This window comes from Melanerpes formicivorus, unplaced genomic scaffold (genome assembly GCF_026170545.1).
Source record: "Melanerpes formicivorus ecotype bairdi unplaced genomic scaffold, bMelFor1.0.p_v2 SCAF_105, whole genome shotgun sequence".
NCBI lineage: Eukaryota > Metazoa > Chordata > Aves > Piciformes > Picidae > Melanerpes > Melanerpes formicivorus.
Window position 1 is genome coordinate 55,878 of NW_027142457.1, and position 22,012 is coordinate 77,889.

General features: G+C 41.5%; 1 long non-coding RNA gene across 2 annotated transcripts in view; it reads right to left on the minus strand.

The window, feature by feature from the left end:
- The window catches only part of LOC137455699 (uncharacterized), a 97,253-nt gene that overhangs the window by 18,508 nt on the left and 56,733 nt on the right, over nt 1-22,012 (minus strand). The window contains exon 7 of one of the 2 annotated variants that reach the window (XR_010990874.1): nt 7,111-7,279. The exons of the other annotated variant lie outside the window; for it this stretch is intronic. This is a non-coding gene — a long non-coding RNA (uncharacterized lncRNA). The remainder of the gene's footprint in view (nt 1-7,110; nt 7,280-22,012) is intronic. 2 annotated transcript variants of the gene reach the window in all.

Consider the following 22,012-nt stretch of genomic DNA (forward strand, 5'->3'; position numbering starts at 1 on the left):
AAGTAGGAACAACCAGGCAATGAAAACACAGAGAATTGCTCTGGGTTGCCCCCTCTAAGAGTCTCAAAATCTGTACTCTGTCATTCAAAGTCACAAACATCTCGTGGCAGTAGGACTGGCAGTGCCTGTAAACTGAATATTGCTCTCTGCTAATGCTGGAATCCCTCAAAGAAATCTTTGGTTTAAATTTATTTTAGTCTACTACAGGCTACAAACAATGAGTATGACAAATGGTGACAGATGACACAGCCTTCAAACTCTGCATATTTAAACCAGGAGCACTGACAGGTTAGTAAACTCTACCAGCTATGAAAGGAAGAGGCATTTGAGTCACCTCAAGATAGCTTCCATGTACTTATGCAGGGATTTTTCTAGGCTGATGTTGACTGAACCCAGTGTGTCACCTTTTAAATGTGAGCAGTGTGAGAAACAACTTTTCTTATTCATCAAAAAAAAAACACTAATCTTTTGTTTGTTAGTTCTGATTGCCAAACAGAAAGTGGAAACCTGAAAATATTTATAAGGTCATGGAAAAAATACCTCTGCCTTCTTCAGAGCATGATAAATTTTTCTGTCAGAAATCCACTCTTTCATTTTCAACAGATGAGAGCAGATGAAATAAGGACAAAGATAATTTGAAAGCTTGGCTCTGATTCCAGGTTAAAAGTTCTATCATTCAAAGGGCTACTTTGCATGCCACTAAATCTAAGAGGATGATACCAAGTCATTTAGAGTTAGCTCTATCACTCTCTTGACTGGAGAGTGTCCTTAAAAATATTGTAATAATGAATGAAATGATAACACATTTTTTTTTTACAATTGAAACCTATTTGTAAAAATCAACAAAGTAATTCACATGTACATGACCTGATTTCCTTCCATTAGACGTAATACGTTGGGCACTCTTGGTCTGTAGTGAGCAGCATCTTCCAAATATCAAGCCTCTGAGCAGCTCTCCCAGCATTCTTTGGGAAGGTTTAGGGACATAGAATCATTGAATCAGTAAGGCTGGAAAAGACCTCAGAGATCATCAAGTCCAAACTGTCACCCAACACCTCATGATGAATAAACCATGGCTTCAAGTGCCACATCCAATCCTTTTTTGAACACCACCAGGGATGGTGACTCCACCACCTCCCTGGGCAGCACATTCCAATGGCTAATGACTTTCTCAGTAAAGAACTTTCTCCTCACCTCCAGCCTAAATTTCCCCTGGCACAGCTTGAGACTGTGTCCTCTTGTTCTGGTGCTGGTTGCCTGGGAGAAGAGACCAACCCCCACCTGGCTGCAACCTCCTTCCAGGTAGCTGTAGAAAGCAAGAAGGTCTCCCCGAGCCTCCTCTTCTCCAGGCTAAACAACCCCAGGTCCTTCATCCTCTCCTTTCAGGGCTTGTGCTTGAGGCCTCTCCCCATCCTCGTTGCCCTTCTCTGGACACATTCACGTGTCTCAATGTCCTTCTTAAACTGAGGGGCCCAGAACTAGCCCAGAACTAGACACAGTTTTATTGCATAGTGAGACCTTTCTGAACAGACTTTTTACATTAGCATGCTGTGTTTATGTTTAGTGCCCAAAGAAAACCAGGATCATTAGGTTTTTCTGAAGAACTGCTGGCAGAGATTTTCTTTTTAGATGAGGTCCATAAAAACCTGCCCTCTCTAGGAAGTGTTACCATAAACTTTGTTTGCAAAGCTAAATTTATATCTACAGTAGCAGTAGTAGGAGCAGATATGTAAAACAAAGCAGTTAGAGGTTGGAAAGGTCTTTATGTAAGTTTCAAGGAGGAAGATCTAAACATACAAAAAAGAGAAAGTATCTCTCTTGTATACATCTCTTGTAAGTGTGGCATCACCTTTGCTTGAGGAGAAAGTTCTTCACTGAGAGAGTCATGAATGGGCTGCCCAGGGAGGTGGTGGATGTTACCGTCCCTGGAGGTGTTCAAGAGGGGATTGGATGTGGCACTTGGTGCCATGGTTTAGTCATGAGGTCTGTGGTGACAGGTTGGACTTGATGATCTTTGAGGTCTCTTCCAACCTTGGTGATTCTGTGACTAGATAGTGTGTGACAGTGAAAGGCAAAGAGGAGAGAGCAATCACCTCCTATTTCTCTGTTCTTCAGATGGAATGTGTATCAAATACATCAGAAGGAAATTGCTAAGTAGGGTGGGTAATAGTATTACACCGAGCACACTGTGTAAAGCCTAATAGTGATGTATGCATGTGAGTGTGGGTTTGCCTACAGATACACATCTGATGTAAAAGTAAACCTGAATATATGCAAAATATCTACATACTATGTGCTCAGTCTCTTGTTATAAAGATTATAACAAAATCCACAGCAAATTCCACACACCTCAGGTTCTTCTTCCCTGGCACTTTTGCTCACATCCTGTTCTGAAATAGTAGCTTACAGAATTTTCAGGAAGACAATCCAGACAGGTATTTGCATGAGTTCAAAACTTGATAGGCTTTGCATTCAGAAGTAACTTGCTCTTTTGGATTAATGAAGTAGCACAGATCTTCAAAGCATGCTTCCATTAAGTTTGCTTATTTCCATTACCCTGCTAAAGCTTTTTCTAGGTTGCATCTGAACATGGTGGAGAGAAGAGGCATGATAAGTTCATAACCTAGGTAGACTTGATAGCAAGGATCTTTGCTGAAGAATTTTACTCAGTTGTACTCACCTGCTCTTCTTCATTGTCCTCCTGCATAAAGCATTGAAATCAATAGTCATCCTGCATCTGGTTAGAGGAATGATTACCTCAATTGCATACTACAAATGTAAGAGGACTTGATATAAAGAGAGCTAAAGGCTGTAGGCTGAAAGGAATGACAGACTAAATGATGTGCCAAGCTGATTAAATAAATCCTTCTTAAACAGAACCAGCTATACAAAATAAAGGTGACAGATGTATATTTTCTTCTGGGATTTATGCAACCATCTGGCCTTGCAATTTCCAGATGGAAGTTTCACATTAAGTTCTCACACTGAGATTCTAAGGTAGATGAAAGATCTGTATTCTTCCTTTTTTTTCAAGTATCTATGGGATAGATGAAGTGCTCTCAGCACTGACAGTTGTTGCTGACTAAGGAAAATCCAATTTTTACACAGTATGAGATCTGTTACATTGCCAAATATTCCCTTAATAAATTCATTCTATTAAAGGCTGCCCATGATTAGTAAAAACTGTGTCTTCAAAGACATTTACAGAAAGTCAGAGTCCCACAGTCCACAGCAAACTTTAATGAACCAATTAAACCACAAAAATGTTTTCATTCTTGCATTTGAGTGTGGTTGCTACATTTAACTGTAAGCCATAAGGCAACATCTTAAACTTGTGTTCTTACTGTGTCAGAACAATTTGTTGGAGACCAATACTCTGAACAGGGCAAGAATAAATATACCAGGAATAAGGGCATTAAATATTCAGGTTAGGGATGACAGAAGCACAGATGGAGATAGATGACACTGAGCTAATCAGGCAAAATAACATGTAGATACATTCAAAAAAAGAAAGCTTAAAACCTCTGGGAAGTACATGCAGTCTAAACTAAAATACCTGACAAAAGTGATGATGAGGGAATAATCCTATGCACATGTGCAAATAGTGGGTGGCAGCACAGAGGTCTCTGAGAAGTTCACAGACAGATGTTATCTGTTTACAAGCCTCAGAGCACCTGGATGTGAGCCTGGGCAGCCTGATCTAGGTGAACCTGCTCTAACAGTGGGGGTGGACTAGATGATCCCCAGAGGTCCCTTCTGACCCCCTATCAGCCTGGAGAAGAGGAGACTCAGGGGTGACCTTATCACTCTCTACAACTACCTGAAGGGAGGTTGTAGACAGGTGGATGATGGTCTCTTCTCCCAGGCACCCAGTACCAGAACAAGAGGACACAATCTCAGGCTGCGCCAGGGGAGGTTCAGGTTGGATGTTAGGAAGAAGTTCTATACAGAGAGAGTGATTGCCCATTGGAATGGGCTGCCCGGGGAGGTGGTGGAGTCGCCGTCATTGGAGGTGTTCAGGAGGAGACTTGATGGGGTACTTGGTGCCATGGGTTAGCTGTTTGGGTGGGTTGGATTGGTTGATGGGTTGGACACAATGATCTTGAAGGTCTCTTCCAACCTGGTTTGGTTAATTCTAAAATTCTAATTCTAATTCTAATTCTAATTCTAATTCTAATTCTAATTATGATTCTATGAAACCCTTGACAAGATCACAACTCTTCTGGCTTCAGAAGAGGACTGCAGGTGGAGAGAAACACCTTGGGACTTTCCACAGTGTTTACTCTGATCCCATCCATCTTAATCAGCCACGTAAGGCTCACAGTTTTCTTTGAGTGCCATGGCTTGAAGAAATGTGTTTCACAATAGTCTTCCCCTCTTACCTCTTTGAGCTGCCAAAGTTCAAGTACAACATGCTTGATACTTCCCCTTGACCTTAAACTCATACTTGAGCTTCAGAATTATTTCCCTACTTCTTGTCCATTCTCTAGAGCATCATTTAGGCCACAGATCCCTGTGAACCCTTGCACTCTGCATAATGTATTTACTATGTCAGTCACTGCTTACAGAGTAACTTCACGTTCAGGGCAACAGCTTATAACTCAAAATCACCTTGGCCAATTTTCTTCTTACTTAGCAGAAAAGCACAACTGAGATTTCCCCCGTGAAAACCATTAGAGTAGAATAGAATAGAATAGAATAGAATAGAATAGAATAGAATAGAATAGAATAGAATAGAATAGAATAGAATAGAATAGAATAGAATAGAATAGAATTAACCAGGTTGGAAAAGACCTTTGAGATCATCAAGTCCAACCTATCACCCAACATCATCTAATCAACTAAACCATGGCACCAAGCATGGCATTACTGGATAATGACACAGTGTCACAGCATTGAGAATCCAACCTAGGTCACACAGTTCCAAGATCTGTGGCCCTGAGGTAGGAAAAAAAAGCCACCCCTCATTTGTAGTCCTAACGTTTCTGCAGATATTACAGCGTCTCTGAACTGCCACCAGAGGACAAATGACTCATTCAGTGCTATACACACCATAATCATCACAGTTGCAAACAACAAAAATGATCAACTCTGGTAAATGACAAGCAGTCTTCTTCAGCTGTACTTAATGCTTAAAGAAATTCAACTGGGGTGTTACTTTGAAGCTGCTACAAGGAAGTAAACACTGAAACGAAGTTCAAATCAGGATAGCTACTTTAGCAGAGAGGCTGCAGCCACTTTGTTGGCAGAAATATTTGTTCAAGAGCTTTTTTGGGGGGTTTAAAACTTGCTGGAAGTGACATAAATGTTCAACACAAAACTTCTTAACAGGGAACAAACAGCATAAACCCCCAGCAGTATTTTTAGTCCACATTTAGTTAAGACTAACAACACAGTGACAACTGAGTTTAGGGAGTACTGTGGGAGCTTAGATCGTTTACAGTTATCATTTCCCCCAAGTTATCTCCCTTGTGAAATCCCTTAACCACAGTCATAATGGAATCATGAAAGTTATTAGGCACTATACTAAAGCTGAATTATAAACTCTTAAGTACTAGAAAATTAGTGTTCCTTAGACAAAACTACAGATTCATAACATTAATTACTGGGCTGCATCCTTAAGATGCTAAAACTGAATTGCAAAGAGACACATTAGAACTGATCTCAGTCTTGTGTGTCAGCAGTTATATCTTTCACCATAAGTATCAGCCACAAGTTGATGCTCAGAGATGTGTTCCACAGTCTACAAAAATGCACATAAAGTGTTGGATGAGCTCTGAGCTCGACTGATATTTTTCTAAGCTGTTCTTGAATTTTCTTGCATTGAAAACATTTTAATGGTTACAGTTTCATGGATAATAAATAACTCTCTGCAACTATAAAACCACAGGCCTGGCTCGCAAACAAATGCATTTTTCATGTCTTAGGAACTTCAGAAATCTTCAGATGCTCTCCTAGCAGTATTACAAAATGAATGCTAATATCCTCATTAGGCAATTACTGACATGCAGGAAAGCTACACAGGAAAAAAAGGAGGAGGATAGAATATATATATATACATTTCATGTCCAACCCTTGGTTCCTTTTTAAACAGCTAACATAATAACTAGGATTTAAACCCACACAGTATTACTAAGGGAAATTTTCATTTCATAACATTAAATGTACTGCTTGACCAAGAGTCATTAGAACAGAATAGAATAGAATAGAATAGAATAGAATAGAATAGAATAGAATAGAATAGAATAGAATAGAATGAAATAGAGTAGACCAGACCAGGTTGGAAGAGAACTTCAAGATCATCAAGTCCAACCCATCATCCAACACCATCTAATCAACTAAACTATGGCACCAAGCACCCCATCAAGTCTCCTCCTAAACATCTCCAATGATGGTGACTCTACCACCTCCCTGGGCAGCCCATTCCAAAGGGCAATCACTCTCTCTATGAAGAATTTCTTCCTAACATCCAGTCTAAACCTCCCCTGGTACAGCTTGAGACTGTGTCCTCTTGTTCTGGTGCTGGTTGTCTGGAAGAAGAGACCAGCTCCCTCCCTTTCAGGTGGTTGTAGACAGCAATAAGGTCTCCCTTGAGCCTCTTCTTCTCCAGGTTAAGCAACCCCAGCTCCCTCAGCCTCTCCTCATAGGCAATTGCTGGCATGCAGGAAAGCTACACAGGATAAAAAGGAGGAGGATAGAATGTATATACACATTTCATGTCCTACCCTTGGTTCCTTTTTAAACAGCTAGCATAATAATTAGGATTTAAATCCACATAGTATCACTAAGGGAAATTTTCATTTCATAACATGAAATGTACTGCTTGACCATGAGTCATCAGTTGTGACTAAACACAAGCAATATTTCCCTCTTTTTCTATTTTCTTTTTAATTATTTTTTCTTATAAAATGAGATATAAAATACAAATTTCCAACCCCAAATTTTCATGTACCCCTTAAAATCATACTAAATTGATATAGCTATCTAATAACTGCCTGCTATTAGCACCCACAGGTGCTCAAATTCTTTGTCTGAAGTGGAAAAAACATATAATGAAGAGCCATTTTTTAACATAAAGAGTAATATTAAGACACCATTAGATTAGCTTACCTTCAGCAGCTGTGGTTTGCTTCACAGAGCCTTGAAAACGTTTTGGCTTGACCCTGTCCTCCTAACAGTGCTGTTCTGTATGCTCTTTTAAGTCCTCCAGCTCAAATAAAAGCTCTCCAAGCTTCATTTTATTGTCATTATGAAAGCAGTCCTTCACAGGCATTGTAATCTAAGAGCATGAAACAGTCCATGTCAAAGCCCCACAGTCTTATTGAGAGCATACTACCTTCATGAGCAATGGTGTTTGCTGTTTCAAGGTCTTCCACAACTGCAAACAGAACCAAACATTAGACCACCTGTCTCCTGAAGAAAGGAAACTATTGTTTGTATGACCAGAAAAATATTAGATGTCATACTTGGAAGCTGAATCTTTTAGCTTATAAATGATTATGCACCCACTAAACTATTAATGCATTTTGTAATGACAGAGATTTTAATCACTCAGGAGCAGGGTAGTCATTGTGCCCCTGTACTCAGCACTGTGTCCAGTTCCAGGCCCCTCAATTTAAGAAGGACATTGAGACTCTTGAACATGTCCAGAGACGGGCAACGAGGCTGGGGAGAGGTCTCAAGCACAAGCCCTATGAGGAGAGGCTGAGGGAGCTGGGATTGTTTAGCCTGGAGAAGAGGAGGCTCAGGGAAGACCTTCTGATCTCTACAACTACCTGGAGGAAAGTGGTATTCAGGAAGAGATTGGTCTCTTCTCTCAGGCAATCAGCACCAGAACAAGAGGACACAGTCTCAAGCTGCACCAGGGAAAGTTTAGGCTGGAGGTGAGGAGAAAGTTCTTCACAGAGAGAGTTGTTAGCTGTTGGAATGTGCTGCCCAGGGAGGTGGTGGAGTCACCATCCCTGGAGGTGTTCAAGAGGGGATTGGACGTGGTACTCAGTGCCATGGTTTAGTAGTCACGAGATGTTGGGTGACAGCTTAACAGACGGATCTATCTCACATGGAGGTTCATGGAAAGGCTGTAGGCAGCTTTGCTTTTCTGGATGTGAACCAAGCTTTAGCAAATTTGTTAATCCACAGCCATGTCTCTTCTACAAATATCTCAGCAAAGCACTTCTCACAAACGTACCCCTAGGAACAACTTACATGACAGCCTTTTTAATTAACCAAAGCACAATTACATGGTACTTCATAAAATGATATTGTACTTTTCTGCTCTTTTCTGAACTAAAGAAATAGTCTTTATTTTTACAGCAAGCTGAATTCTACACTTGATTATATATATATATTTATTTTTTTTTTCCTGCTGCAGCAAGCTGTATTCAACTGCTTTTTATTCTGAGAGAGAGGTCTCCAGTTTTTTAGTGCAAGAAATCTCAGCTATTATTTTGGATTTAATTTCAGTGGTTATTTTTGTTATACAGTCAAACACTCTTCTTTAATCACTCAATGGAGACTTCAAAGGTACTAATAAAACTTGAGATTGAGGAGAAGTGGAGAAAGGAACTGGACAGTGAAGAGGTGATTGGAGAATCAAACACAGGACAATTATATAAAATTATATATATATATAAATTATATATATATAGATATAAAATTATCTTAATGTGTAGCTTGCTGAAAAGTACATAATTATCTCTTAATGAAATTAAATAATAATATTGCCACTTTATATATACATATAAATATTTTATTTATTAATGGTATAATATTATATATTTATATATATTTTTTATATATATGTATATAAATCATAGAATCAATAAGGTTGGAAAAGACCTCAAAGATCATCAAGTCCAACCTGTCACCCAACACCTCATGACTAGCTAAACCATGGCACCAAGTGCCACGTCCAATCCTCTCTTGAACACCTCCAGGGATGGTGACTCCACCACCTCCCTGGGCAGCACATTCCAATGGCTAACAACTCTCTCTGTGAAGAACTTTCTCCTCACCTCCAGCCTAAACTTGACCATGTTTATGTGTGTATTTTGAAGGGGACAAACCAAAAGAGAATGGTAAATTGAATAGAAAACCTAGAGGGACACAGGAAGAAATAAAAGGGCTTATTCAGAGGAAGAGAAGCTGTGTGAGCAGAACACTTAAAGAAAGCAAGCAAATAAAAAGCGTAAATGTCAGGCAGAGAAGAACAGAAAGAGTTTAGGAAGTTGAGGAAAGAGGAAGAAAAAGAATTTGTCTAGAATTAAATAAGCATTTTTGCTTCTCTTGCCTGACCAAAAAAGTATAAATTGCTAATTCAAGGAAAGGCAAAAAGGACTTTGTGTGATATCTTAGAGGAAGTTCTCATCAGTACAGCTGTAAAAAAGTGTCACTCAACCAGTGGAGAAGAGGGTTGATCAGCAGTTGACCAAACCTAAATGGAACTGTTGTAATGGTATGAACAATCCCCATCATTTAGGCAGGGGTTATAACCTTTGCAATTTCCCATCAGTTTCATCCCACACTCACCAGAGACTTTGGGTAGGCAGTGAGTGAACGTGGTGAGCTGTAGCTGAGCACCATCAATCTTTATATCCATATTGACAATATCCCCATCCCAGCAGGAGCTTACTTTTAACAGTTCCCTTGTTGTGTTGTTATGTTTATGCAACCACAGTGTGTGCAAAAAGCTTAGTCCCAGCTGCTCAAATCTTCTGTAGTCTGCGGTAAGAGAGAGAAGTACTGCAGCAGTGTTTTCATTTTCCTCTCTTACTTTAGCTGGTGGACTTGTGGCAAACAGCAGTAAGTGTTTTCAGATTAAAATGATTCAGATTAAAGACAAAAAATTTCTTTGAGGATATATATCATGCTGAGTAGTTTCATCTCTTAGGTCTTCTGAGTGTCAGAGCTTCTACTTACATAAGAAACTGTACAATATTTGATGGTTAATTTGCTGTCTTGCATAAACTGAGTTCATTATGAAAGGGAGCATCCTACTGCTGCCAGCAGCCCAAGTAAAGAGCATGCTTTTGAAACTTGTTGCTCGTGGATGGTCATGAGGAGTAACAATGGGAAAATGAGATAGGAAACCTCCTTTGCTGAATGCTGGTTTAGGAAATGTACCTCTAAACTCCTCTCTAATTTCAGCCAATTCTATGTATCCCTGCCAGACTGGTAGCCTACAATTACCCAGAAGCAATATTGAGAACTCAGTCAAACATTCCACAGTGCAGCATCAGTGAGATGGGTTCAGTCCTGCAGTGTGAATACACTGAATGTAACTGCCTACAATGCACCAGTAAAAAGAATAAAACACTAAATTAATGACAGGACAAAGCCATTTTCCTATTTTAACTATCCTACTGTTGAAACAGCCAGTGCCTACAAAATGCTCTGAAGAAATTACAGCCCCTCAGAAATTTAGAGAGTTATTGCTGCTATTGCATTGTCAATATACCTTGTTGCCAGGATCAAATGATGATATCTTAAGAAAGAAATGCCTTTTTTGAGCCAGTGCCTTCTCCTCTTTTCATTCTGTCACCAGAGGGATGTTTTTCTGTGGTTTACTATTCACAAAAAGGCTTTGATTTGTTACACTAAATTAATAGTAATTTTCAGCTTGCCTGGGAGACCAACATTACACATTACAGGGGAAGCTTTGACACACTAAAGGTTGAAAGGCAAGCTTAACCTTGCAGTGCTGGAGTTAGCTCTGTACCTTTATAGCACGTTCCTGTGTGATGAGAGAATGGCAGGAGACAAGGGGACACAAACCTCTGCACAGAGCAGAGCTGGTTTTCAAATTGTCACCTCTGGGACCCAAACTACAGCAACCCCATAGCCACAGGTCTCTGAATTCTAGTTTGTACAGCAGGCTCAACATAAATTTTGCAGCCAAGAAAGCTGAGAAACAATCAAGGAAATACTAAAGCTAGCTTAGATGTTGCTTACACACTCAACCTCTCAAAAAGCTCAACCATCAAGTTCAGCACTGCTAGAGCTATAGGGCTGAGTACCTACTTGTTTAGAGCTATCTTTATTTTCCGTTTTACACCCGAGAGTGATTTATTTACACCCAATAGTGATTTATTTAAGGTTTTGATCATAACAGGTCTCTGCATTGCTGAGACTGAGGAAACTGTGTTCAAGGGGCAGAGAAAATGACTTCTGGAAATGAGACATCTGGTTTTACAGAAGTGAAACATTGTATAAATACTTTTCCAATCCTTAGGAGAGACTCTAGAGATAAACCAAATAATAAACACATGAAATCTGTCAAAACACATGTTCTGCCTCCCAGTTTCTTTTTGATCTCTGTCAGTATCCAAGGACTGTAGCTGTGCAGTGCAAGGTAAAAATTAAATGATGGTTTTGGGTGGTGTTTTTGAGGAGAAGATGTACAGGATGTAGAGAGGCAATTTGAGAGCATTAGGGAAAATGCAGGTATAAAGATAAAAAAGGGACTACAAACCTGAGTGGTCCTGCAATATCCTCATCTCTCTGACATTCAAAATAATACAGGACACTCTGTGTGAGTCAAAGTGAAGATCCAGCCCACCTAGTGCTTTGTTTCCTACAATGGGCAATAGAACTTGTCTGGAACAAATGAAATGTAAAGGTTTACTTCTCCAGAATACAATCCCAAGCTCCTATAATTTGTAGCACAGGGACTTGCTGACACAGAGATTTATACTCTACAGCCTGATTCCATTTCTCTGCCATGAAGAGATCCAACTGCTTTGTGATGCCTGGGAAATTTTGAGCACCCATTCATCCTGTTGCAAGTCCCAGGGCTCAGCTACATCCTACCCTATATTACTTACATAGAAGTCATTCCAAATTCAGTCATCTTTCAGAAAGCATTCAGCTTTCTGAAATTCTTCACAGTTACCTTCATTGTCCTGAATACTTTAATATCTCCAGCAAACTTGGCCATCTTACTCTTAACTCTTTTACAGGTTATATGTATTAAACAGCAAAAAAGGGCCAGTCACTGCTGGTGACTTTTTCCCACTATGAATGTAGACACACTATCCTTATCCTCTTCTCTTTCCTTTCTGAATTATATATACATCTTACAAATGTGAAAATAACTTTCCTCACACATGGAGATTCATTATTAAGCTACATGAAATGTAGGTCTGAAGAAATGCCAGAGCAAACCACACAAAGTATGGGCAAGATGCTATGCAAAGCCATCAGTGGAATATTCCAAGTCCTTTAGCTATTAATTTATTGTTAAGATGCGGTTTGTGGAATTCATAGTTTCATAGTTTCATTCAGGGTTGGAAGGGACCACAAGGATCATCTAGTTCCAACCCCCCTGCCATGGGCAGGGAAACCCCACACTAGATCAGGCTGCCCAGAGCCTCATCCAGCCTGCTCTTAAACTCCCCCAGGGACAGGGCCTCGACCACCTCCCTGGACAACACATTCCAGGATTTCACCACTCTCATGGGGAAGAACTTCCTCCTCATATCCAGCCTGAATCTCCCCTCCTCCAGCTTCATTCCATTCCCCCTGGTCCTATCACTACCTGAGATCCTGAGAAGTCCCTCCCCAGCCTTCCTGTAGCCCCCTTCAGATACTGGAAGGCCACAATTAGGTCACCTTGGAGCCTTCTCTTCTGCAGACTGAACAGCCCCAACTCCTTCAGTCTGTCCTCATAGGAGAGGTGCTCCAGCCCTCTGATCATCCTCGTGGCCCTTCTCTGGACACTTCCAGCACCTCCACATCCCTCTTGTAATAGGGGCTCCAGAACTGGATACAGTACTCCAGGTGGGGTGTCACCAGGGCTGAGTAGAGCAGGAGGATCACCTCCCTCGACCTGCTAGCCACACTTCTCCTGATACAGCCCAGGAATTGAATGATCAGAGGTCAGTATACAAGGTGAGATTATTAAAGCCCATTCAGAGAAGTGTCCATCACAATCGTTTCCTGTTTTGAATCTTCTCACAGCAGAGATCTCCAAATGGGACACAAAGGAATCCATGTGTCAGTATATAAAGTGTGAAAACACAAAGGAGGAAAAGCTTTCCCTGAAATCTGTCTTGTAATATACAAAACTCCTTTGAGGAGAGAAAGAAGATACATAAATATTGTTCTTTCTGCAGTATGCTAAGGCCTTTTTATTGACTCAGAAAAGGACTGATGGCCACATCGTTAAGGAAAAACCTTATGGAGTCTGGATAAGGCTCATTAATACCAGGTTCAAAATTAGCCTTTACCGACTGAGAAGATCCAGTCTGATAAAGAAGAAATTGATAAGGTACTCAGTCTAGTGAGTTGTTAAATTAGTTTTCCATCTCTAGAAAAAAAATTAATTAAACAGCTTAATTTCAGAGACAACATTGTGTAGCAAGTGCTGGGGCTTTAAGCACTGTGTGCTTCGCACTTTGTGATGTAATGAGCTGTCACTTAAAGCTGATGTGTTTTATTGCTCTTTTGGAGAGCTCACCGCCAATAGTGAAGAAGAGCACTCTGAGAATCTAGATGTGAGAGCACACAACCAAAATATTTGCTCTTATTGAGGGTTTTCCCCCTAAATGACGTGTCGCAGACAAAAGAAGGAATCATCGTTTAGCAGTGAGGAAGAAAGAAGTGCCTGGGTCATTGATCATTTGCTCAGTCAGAGAGGTAGAGGCTGTATAGAACATCCAAGTTCCTTGAGTCTCAGTGATCCCCTTATTAAAATAAACCCTTCAGTCACCCAGACAACATGGTGGCAGTTCCAATTATTAATGGAAGCAGTCAGAATGTACATAACAAAAAGGTAATCAGATCTTATTATGAATCCAGCTCTTATTCCAGAATGGCATGGAAATTTCAAGCGATCCTACCAACAGAATCCAGTTAGCTGGCTCCTAAAAATATAGCTGAGAAATTAAATGCAAAAGAATTTACTAAAGAAATAATTCTGGATATATATAATAATTCTGTGATTAGTTCCACATCGTAGGCTTGGGAAGTCACAAGTTTAACAGGAAAAAATAGTGTTCAATGCACTAAATTGCTTGTTAATTAGATGTTCTATTGGAAAGTAACCCCTACTCCAGAAATTATTTTCTAATTTAAACTGAAATTGTCAAGCAATTTACCATAACATGTAATTGCCACTTAGCCAGCTTCTGAGGCACTGAACCCCTGCAATTCCCACAGCTTTCACTGGCAGGTTGTGGTCCACCATGCAATACCTAAGATATGTGCAAAATCTCATGCTGTCTGTGGAAAGGGAAAAGTGGGGAGTAAAATGCAAATGGATTTATCATTGCCCTCTCTCTCTTGTTACCAGCTAGCTGGGATTCTTGGGAAACCATGCTTTAGCTAGGAAAATCCTGGAAATTGAAACTACCTGAACATGAGCCAGCAGTGTGCCCAGGTGGCCAAGAAGGCCAATGGCATCCTGGCATGCATCAAGAATAGTGTGGCCAGCAGGACCAGGGAAGGCATTATGCCCCTGTACTCAGCACTGGTTAGGCCATACATTGAGTCCTGTGTCCAGTTCTGGGCTCTTCAGTTTAAGAAGGACATTGAGACTCTTGAACGTGTCCAGAGAAGGGCAGCAAGGCTGGGACACAAGCCCTATGAGGAGAGGGAGCTGGGGTTGTTTAGCCTGGAGAAGAGGACACTCAGGGGAGACCTTATTGCTGTCTACAACTACCTGAAGAGGGGTTGTAGCCAGGTGGGGGTTGGTCTCTTCTCCCAGGCAACCAGCACCAGGACAAGAGAACACAGTCTCAAGCTGCACCAGGGGAAGTTTAGGCTTGAGGTAAGGAGAAAGTTCTTCACAGAGAGAGTTGTTAGCCATTGGAATGTGCTGCCCAGGGAGGTGGTGGAGTCACCATCCCTGGAGGTGTTCAGGAGGGGATTGGATGTGGCACTTGGTGCCATGGTTTAGTCATGAGGTCTGTGCTGACAGGTTGGACTGGATGATCTTTGAGGTCTCTTCCAACCTTGGTGATTCTGTGATTCTATGATTCTGTGACCTTTAAGTTAGAGACAACTGGGTATTTATAACCTGGTGACAACTTGCCTTTTTCACATCTTTATCAGTGTAAACTCCCACAAGTACATTTGTGGCCCTGAAAACATTTATAACATCCCTGGAAGAAAAGCATTTCCACTGGCAATTCTTGCAAGAATCACCATAACATTTAAATCCATCACAGAAATAGAGATTTATAGCCTGATTAAAATCAGCCACGGCAGTATCCTCCTTGCCATGCCTTGTGAGGAGGCATAATGAGAATAAATCGTTGATTTATGATATTAATTGTCCTATGTCATAAAAACTTGTGTATCTGCCTCACACCCTGATAAGTGCATTTCAATGCAAAAATCTTTTCCCTTTTTTATTCATCACTTCTCAGCCAATTTACAGTGGGGCTTCAGTTACCAAAGCAAACTACAGAAGCACCACAGACACAGAGGAGAAGCACCACAGACACGGCGATGAAGCATCTGGTAAAATGACATAAAAAACCCACCCTAAACCAACCACAAAGTATCCTCAAATCTGCAATCTGCTCCTGAAGGAAATAAAAGCTGCTTTTTGCACACCAGTTGGTTGATTAATGATACAGCCAAAGAAAATTTAAAACCACAATACATAACAAGTTGAAGGACAAGCAGATGGTGGCTTCTATCGTACGGCTTTAAAGCTGAGAAACTTCACTTGAGATTCTAATGATGCCAGTGATATGCATACTGTAGCTACCTTAAAAGCAGGCAAAGGAGCTCCAAATTCAGATGCAGGTTATTTAGAGTGAACTACTGTCAGAAAACAGCGAGTTAAAATCACAGAATCACCGAATCACCAAGGTTGGAAGAGACCTCAAAGATCATCAAGTCCAACCCGTCACCACAGACCTCATGATTGAACCATGGCACCAAGTATCACAGTATCACCAAGGTTGGAAGAGACCTCTAAGATCATCAAGTCCAACCTGTCACCACAGACCTCATGACTGAACCATGGCACCAAGTATCACAGCAACACCAAGGTTGGAAGAGACCTCTAGGATCATCAAGTCCAACCTGTTAGCACAGACCTCATGACTAAACCATGGCACCAAGTTCCACGTCCAATCCCCTCTTGAACACCTCCAGGGATGGGGGTCAGAGATGGTTAAATCTAAGCTGGTATCTGTTAACAAACCATCCATCCAGAAGCAGTTATTGCAGCTGGTGAAGATGATGAATGGCCCTAAAAAGAACAAGAAAATGAAATGAATAAAAGTAATTACTCTACCACAAACCCTTCAGATCTGAGGTTTAGTGTATGCAATGTGAAGCAGCAAAAATATAAACAGAAAATGAGGCAAGCTTTTTGGTGTCCTTTAAGATGATTTGTCTCTTTCCATCTTTAAAATGTATTTTTATTTCTATTACCTTGAACATTGTAATACTCTAAAGTTTAAACAAACAAAAACTAGTCACCAGTGGTGTCCCCCAGGGATCAGTGCTGGGCCCTGTCCTCTTCAGCATATTTGTTGATGATCTGGATGAAGGGGTAGAGTCAGTCATCAGCAAGTTTGCAGATGACACAAAGTTAGGGGCAGATGTTAGTCAGTTAGAGGGTAGAAAGGCTCTGCAGAGGGACCTTGACCGACTGGACAGATGGGCAGAGTCCAATGGGATGGCATTCAACAAGTCCAAGTGCCGAGTGCTGCACTTTGGCTACGGCAATCCCATGCAGAGCTACAGGCTGGGGTCGGAGTGGCTGAGAGCTCCCAAACAGAGAGGGACCTGGGTGTGCTGATCGACAGCCACCTGAATATGAGCCAGCAGTGTGCCCAGGGGGCCAGGAGGGCCAATAGCATCCTGGCCTGCATTAGGAATAGTGTGGCCAGCAGGAGCAGGGAGGTCATAGTGCCCCTGTACTCTGCTCTGGTTAGGCCGCACCTTGAGTACTGTGTCCAGTTCTGGGCTCCTCAGTTTAAGAAGGACATCGGAACACTTGAGCGTGTCCAGAGAAGGGCAACAAGGATGGGGAGAGGCCTTGAACACAAGCCCTATGAGGAGAGGCTGAGGGAGCTGGGATTGTTTAGCCTGGAGAAGAGGAGGCTCAGGGGTGACCTGATTGACCTCTACAACTACCTGAAAGGTGGTTGTAGCCAGGAAGGGGTTGGCCTCTTCTCCCAGGCAACCAGCACCAGAACAAGGGGACACAGTCTCAAGCTGCGCCAGGGGAGGTTTAGGCTCGAGGTGAGGAGGAAGTTCTTCACCGAGCGAGTCATTCATCATTGGAATGGGTTGCCCAGGGAGGTGGTTGAGTCATCGACCCTGGAGGCGTTCAAGGGGAGATTGGACGTGGCACTTGGTGCCATGGTCTAGTCATGGGGTCTGTGTTGATAGGTTGGACTCGATGATCCCCGAGGTCCTTTCCAACATAAGTGATACTGTGATACTGTGATAATGCAGGACTCATCAAGATTTAGATCAATTCATTATTGTTGTTTCTTTGAGAGAGGAGAGTATTCTCTGCTCAGACTTTTTAACTGCTTTTGACCCCTAATTCTGAAAAAAAAAATTAATTCATTATTTTGAATTAATTATTATTTTTACTTATTCATTTCCTTTCCCCACAGTCACAGCTTAACCCTGGTAGGCAGCTCTGCCTCACACAGCCACTTGCTCAGTTTTCCCTAGGCATGAGGGGGAGAATCAGAAGATCAGAAGTGAGAAAGCTTGTGTGGGTTGAGCTAAAGACAGTTGAAGAGGTAAAGCAAAGGCTGTGCATGCACAGCAACATAAGGAATTCCTTCACCACTTCCCATCAGTAGGCAAGTTCTCAGCCAGCTCCAGGAAAGCAGGACTCCATCTCACAGTATGGTTACCTGGGCAGAAAAATGCCATTACTTCTAATGACACCCCCCGCCTTCTGCCATCTTTATATGCTGAGCATGATGTCATAAGGTCTGGAATAGATTTATGGTTAGTTGGGATCAGCTGTCCTAGCTGTGTCCCCTCCTAGCTTCTTGTGCACCCCCAGCTTGCTCTCTGGTGGGGTGATGTGAGGAGCAGAAAAGGCCTCATCTCTAAGAGAGCCATTGGAATGTGCTGCCCAGGGAAGTGGTGGAGTCACCATCACTGGAGGTGTTTAGGAAGAGACTGGATGGGGTGCTTGGTGCCATGGTTTTGTTGATTAGATGGTGTTGGATGATAGGTTGGACTTGACGATCTCAAAGGTCTCTTTCAACCTGGTTAATTATTCTGTTCTTCCATTCCATTCCATTCCATTCCATTCCATTCCATTCCATTCCATTCCATTCCATGCAAGCACTGCTCAGCAACAGCTAAAACATTCCTGACATTTCAATACTCCTGCACAAATCCAAACCATAGCCTCATAGCAGCTACTGTGAAGAAAATGATCTCTGTCCCAGCACAAACCAAACTGAATCAGTAGAATGTGCACACAGAGTAGCAATGGGAGCAGTTCAGGAAACAGATTGTTCTGATGGTTGGGGAATCATTGCCAGTCAGTGTATAATCACTGCTTTGTGTGCCAGTGCTGATGTTTAAGATATTTCTCTACACCTCACCCTTGATTATCTTTCCCTTATCTTTCTCATTTCCTTTCTGTTATTCTCTGTGGGTTTGTTTCGTGATGAAATTCAAAATGAAAGGTTTGTTTCATTTGCTCAGATAAATCAGTCTCAAAACATGGCTGAACAGCCCTCTATGCCATACACTTAAAGGAGATCTCACCAGGTAAAATTATTCTCAGAATTCCCTGTCTGAAGTTGAAATGCCATCTGTGACCCTTCTCAGCACTGTATTTGCTTTTATCCTAGCAGTAGCAGTGTCAGTTTGTACTGTTTCACGATTCACAAAGTGCACAGGTTTGTACTTTTTATCATTGGTCATTTTCAGAGCAGTTTTCTTTGCAGTTCTCATGACTAGTCTCCAAAAGTACCTTTGCATACTGCAGGAGAATATAAAACAGGCTAGGTGAGTTCCTCCAAATGTGCTGCTAAAGATAATCAAAATAACAGCCCTGTGTTTTGCTGTGCTCCATGGAAACTTACTAACTGTGGTGAGAAAGAACCTGCATGGTCCTAGCAGAGAAGCTTGGTGCTTGTCCTGGACACTCATCCAGAATGAATTTAGGTTTCCTGACACTGTATTTCACCCCATCTACTTTACAGAAGGCTGTCCTGTACACTCTTCTAATCCAGCTCACGTTGATCACACCTGAGAACTCTGTCATCAGAATAGTTTTTTGCTTTTTATGCCAAGATCACTGAAAAAATCTCAGGCATGATTATATAATCCTACTCCTTTTCCCTCCAAAATACTCTTACACAATCTCTGTAAAAGTTTGCTTCAGAAGAAGCAAAGCACAGAGGTATGAAATACCATTTGTCTTCCACCTACATCTGTAGTTGGCTTCAAGACAAGTCAAAAATGTGTCTTATATGCACAGTTTATGTATTACCATTACAGTGCCAAGTGTCAGCAGCTAATTACACAGCTCATACATTAAAACAGTAAAGTAATGGATGAAAAGGTCACAGTGAGAAAGCAGTACTTAAATAAACTGGGTGGGGAAAAGGATGTTCAATAATTTCTGAGTTGTGGAGAAAGTTCCCATGAGGGGGAACTTCTTTACACTGAAGGTGGTGGAGCACTGGAACAGCTGCCTATAGAGATAGTGAGTCTCCATCTCTGGAGTCATTCAAAACGCACCTGGATGCCATCCTTTTTACCTTCTCTAGGTGAACCTGCTCTGGAAGGGGGGGTTGGATTTGATGATCTCCAGATGTCCCTTCCAACCCCTGTTAGGGGTGCATGGTGCCATGGATTAGACAGTGTTGGATGATAGGTTGGACTCGATGATCTCTAAGGTCTTTTTCAACCTGGTTAATTCTAATTCTAATTCTAATTCTAATTCTAATTCTAATTCTAATTCTAATTCTAATTCTAATTCTAATTCTAATTCGTAAAATGCTTGCAAAGCATCTTCAGGGAATGGATGAGTGTCAGTATAAAGGTGTGCACCAATGGGGCACCCAGAAAAATCTAGGAGCAATTCACCAACACTGGTAACATTGGAGAGGAAGAAAACCATGACCTAGATTAAGCAGTAAACACAGAAAGAGTAAACCTGGAACATATCAGAATTCCCAAGGAAAAAAGACACACAGGTGGCACTGCGGTACACCTGTATGATGCCAAACACTCCAACTGCAGAATAGAATAGAATAGAATAGAATAGAATAGAATAGAATAGAATAGAATAGAATAGAATAGAATAGATCAGATCAGGTTGGAAGAGACCTTCAAGATCATCAAGTCCAACCCATCATCCAACACCATCTCATCAACTAAACCATGGCACCAAGCACCCCATCCAGTCTCTTCCTAAACACCTCCAGTGGTGGTGACTCCACCACCTCCCTGGGCAGCACATTCCAATGGCCAGTCTCTCTCTCTCTATGAAGAATTTCTTCCTAACCTCCAGCCTAAACCTCCTCTGGCACAGCCTGAGACTGTGTCCTCTTGTTCTGGTGCTGGTTGCCTGGGAGAAGAGACCAAGCCCCTCCTGTCTACAACTTCCCTTCAGGTAGTTGTAGAGAACAATAAGGTCTCCCCTGAGCCTCCTCTTCTCCAGGATAAACAACCCCAGCTCCCTCAGCCTCTCCTCATAGGGCTTGTGCTCTGAACCCCTCCCCAGCTTTGTTGCCCTTCCCTGGACACATTCCAGCAAGTCAACATCTTTCCTAAACTGAAGGGCCCAGAACTGGACACAGGATTCAAGGTGCCCATAGATGTAGCACAGAACTGTGTCTGTTGGTTAGCTTCACCACCCCTTGTCCTATTTTATGCTGGTTACGCTTGGTTTGAGATTATAAACAAGGCAAATTTGTTTACTTGTTAAGAGTTTTGCTTATATTTGTTTTGCTCAAGGCAAAATACTGTTGCCTGAGTAAGCGTGACAGCTAGCGAAGAAAAAACCTTTATGAGCATCCCCACAAAGCAATATATTCCGTGAAGCTAAATTAGAACATGCTTGTAGTACACAAAGGGTTCAATGAGTTTTAAACAACTCTCTCTTTGTACTTGCTTTGCCTGTTTGCAGAAGGGTGACACAGGGCATCCAAGCATCAGAGAAGAGTTTTTTGTTTGTTTGTTTTTTTTCAGCAATGACATCTCTGCAGGAGATGTGGCCTGGCTGTGACACAGCAGTGACAATTCTCTGAGTGAGCCACATGGAGCAAGCTGCCTCCTCCTCCTTTTTTTTTTCCTTTCCTTTCCCCCTGTGCATATTTATTTCAGAAACAAACAAACAAGAGCTTCCTAGCTGAGTTAGATCTCAATAATGTGTTTGTGAAGCAACTGCCATACATATTGCAAAACCCCACACATTATAGACCGAAAGAATGTGTACTTGATGAGCTTGTAAATCCCAAGAGCAAGCACAAGAATTATCTTACACATTTTTGCATTACAGGCAATGGATGTAAAACATGAATATTTAATCATAACAAGCCATTTTCATTAGCTATTTTAAACAGATTTGTTTATGATATTGATATATTTTGCAATACATTCTCAAATGGGAAGTGTCAGCTAATCAGATAGCTTTGGATTTGGGGGCTAGATTAGCAATAAATATTCTTGAGGGGAATGCTGGATGTGCAGCCTGAAGGGAAAACAGAGTTCCTTTATTCTCTTTTGCAGGAGAAGTAGTTTGGTCCTTTCCAAAGAGACTGAAAAGCTTATTCTGTTTTTCTCGTGGGTTACAAATCCCTTCCAAGCATATGAACAAGTGCAGAAGAGTAGCCACACAGTCACCAAAGAAAATGTCCTTGTTAGGAATAGAATAGAATAGAATAGAATAGAATAGAATAGAATAGAATAGAATAGAATAGACCACACCAGGTTGGAAGAGACAGTTGAGATCATCGAGTCCAACCTGTCATCCAGCACCATCTAATCAACTAAATCACGGCACCAAGCACCCCATCCAATCTTTGCCTAAACAACTCCAGTGATGGTGACTCCA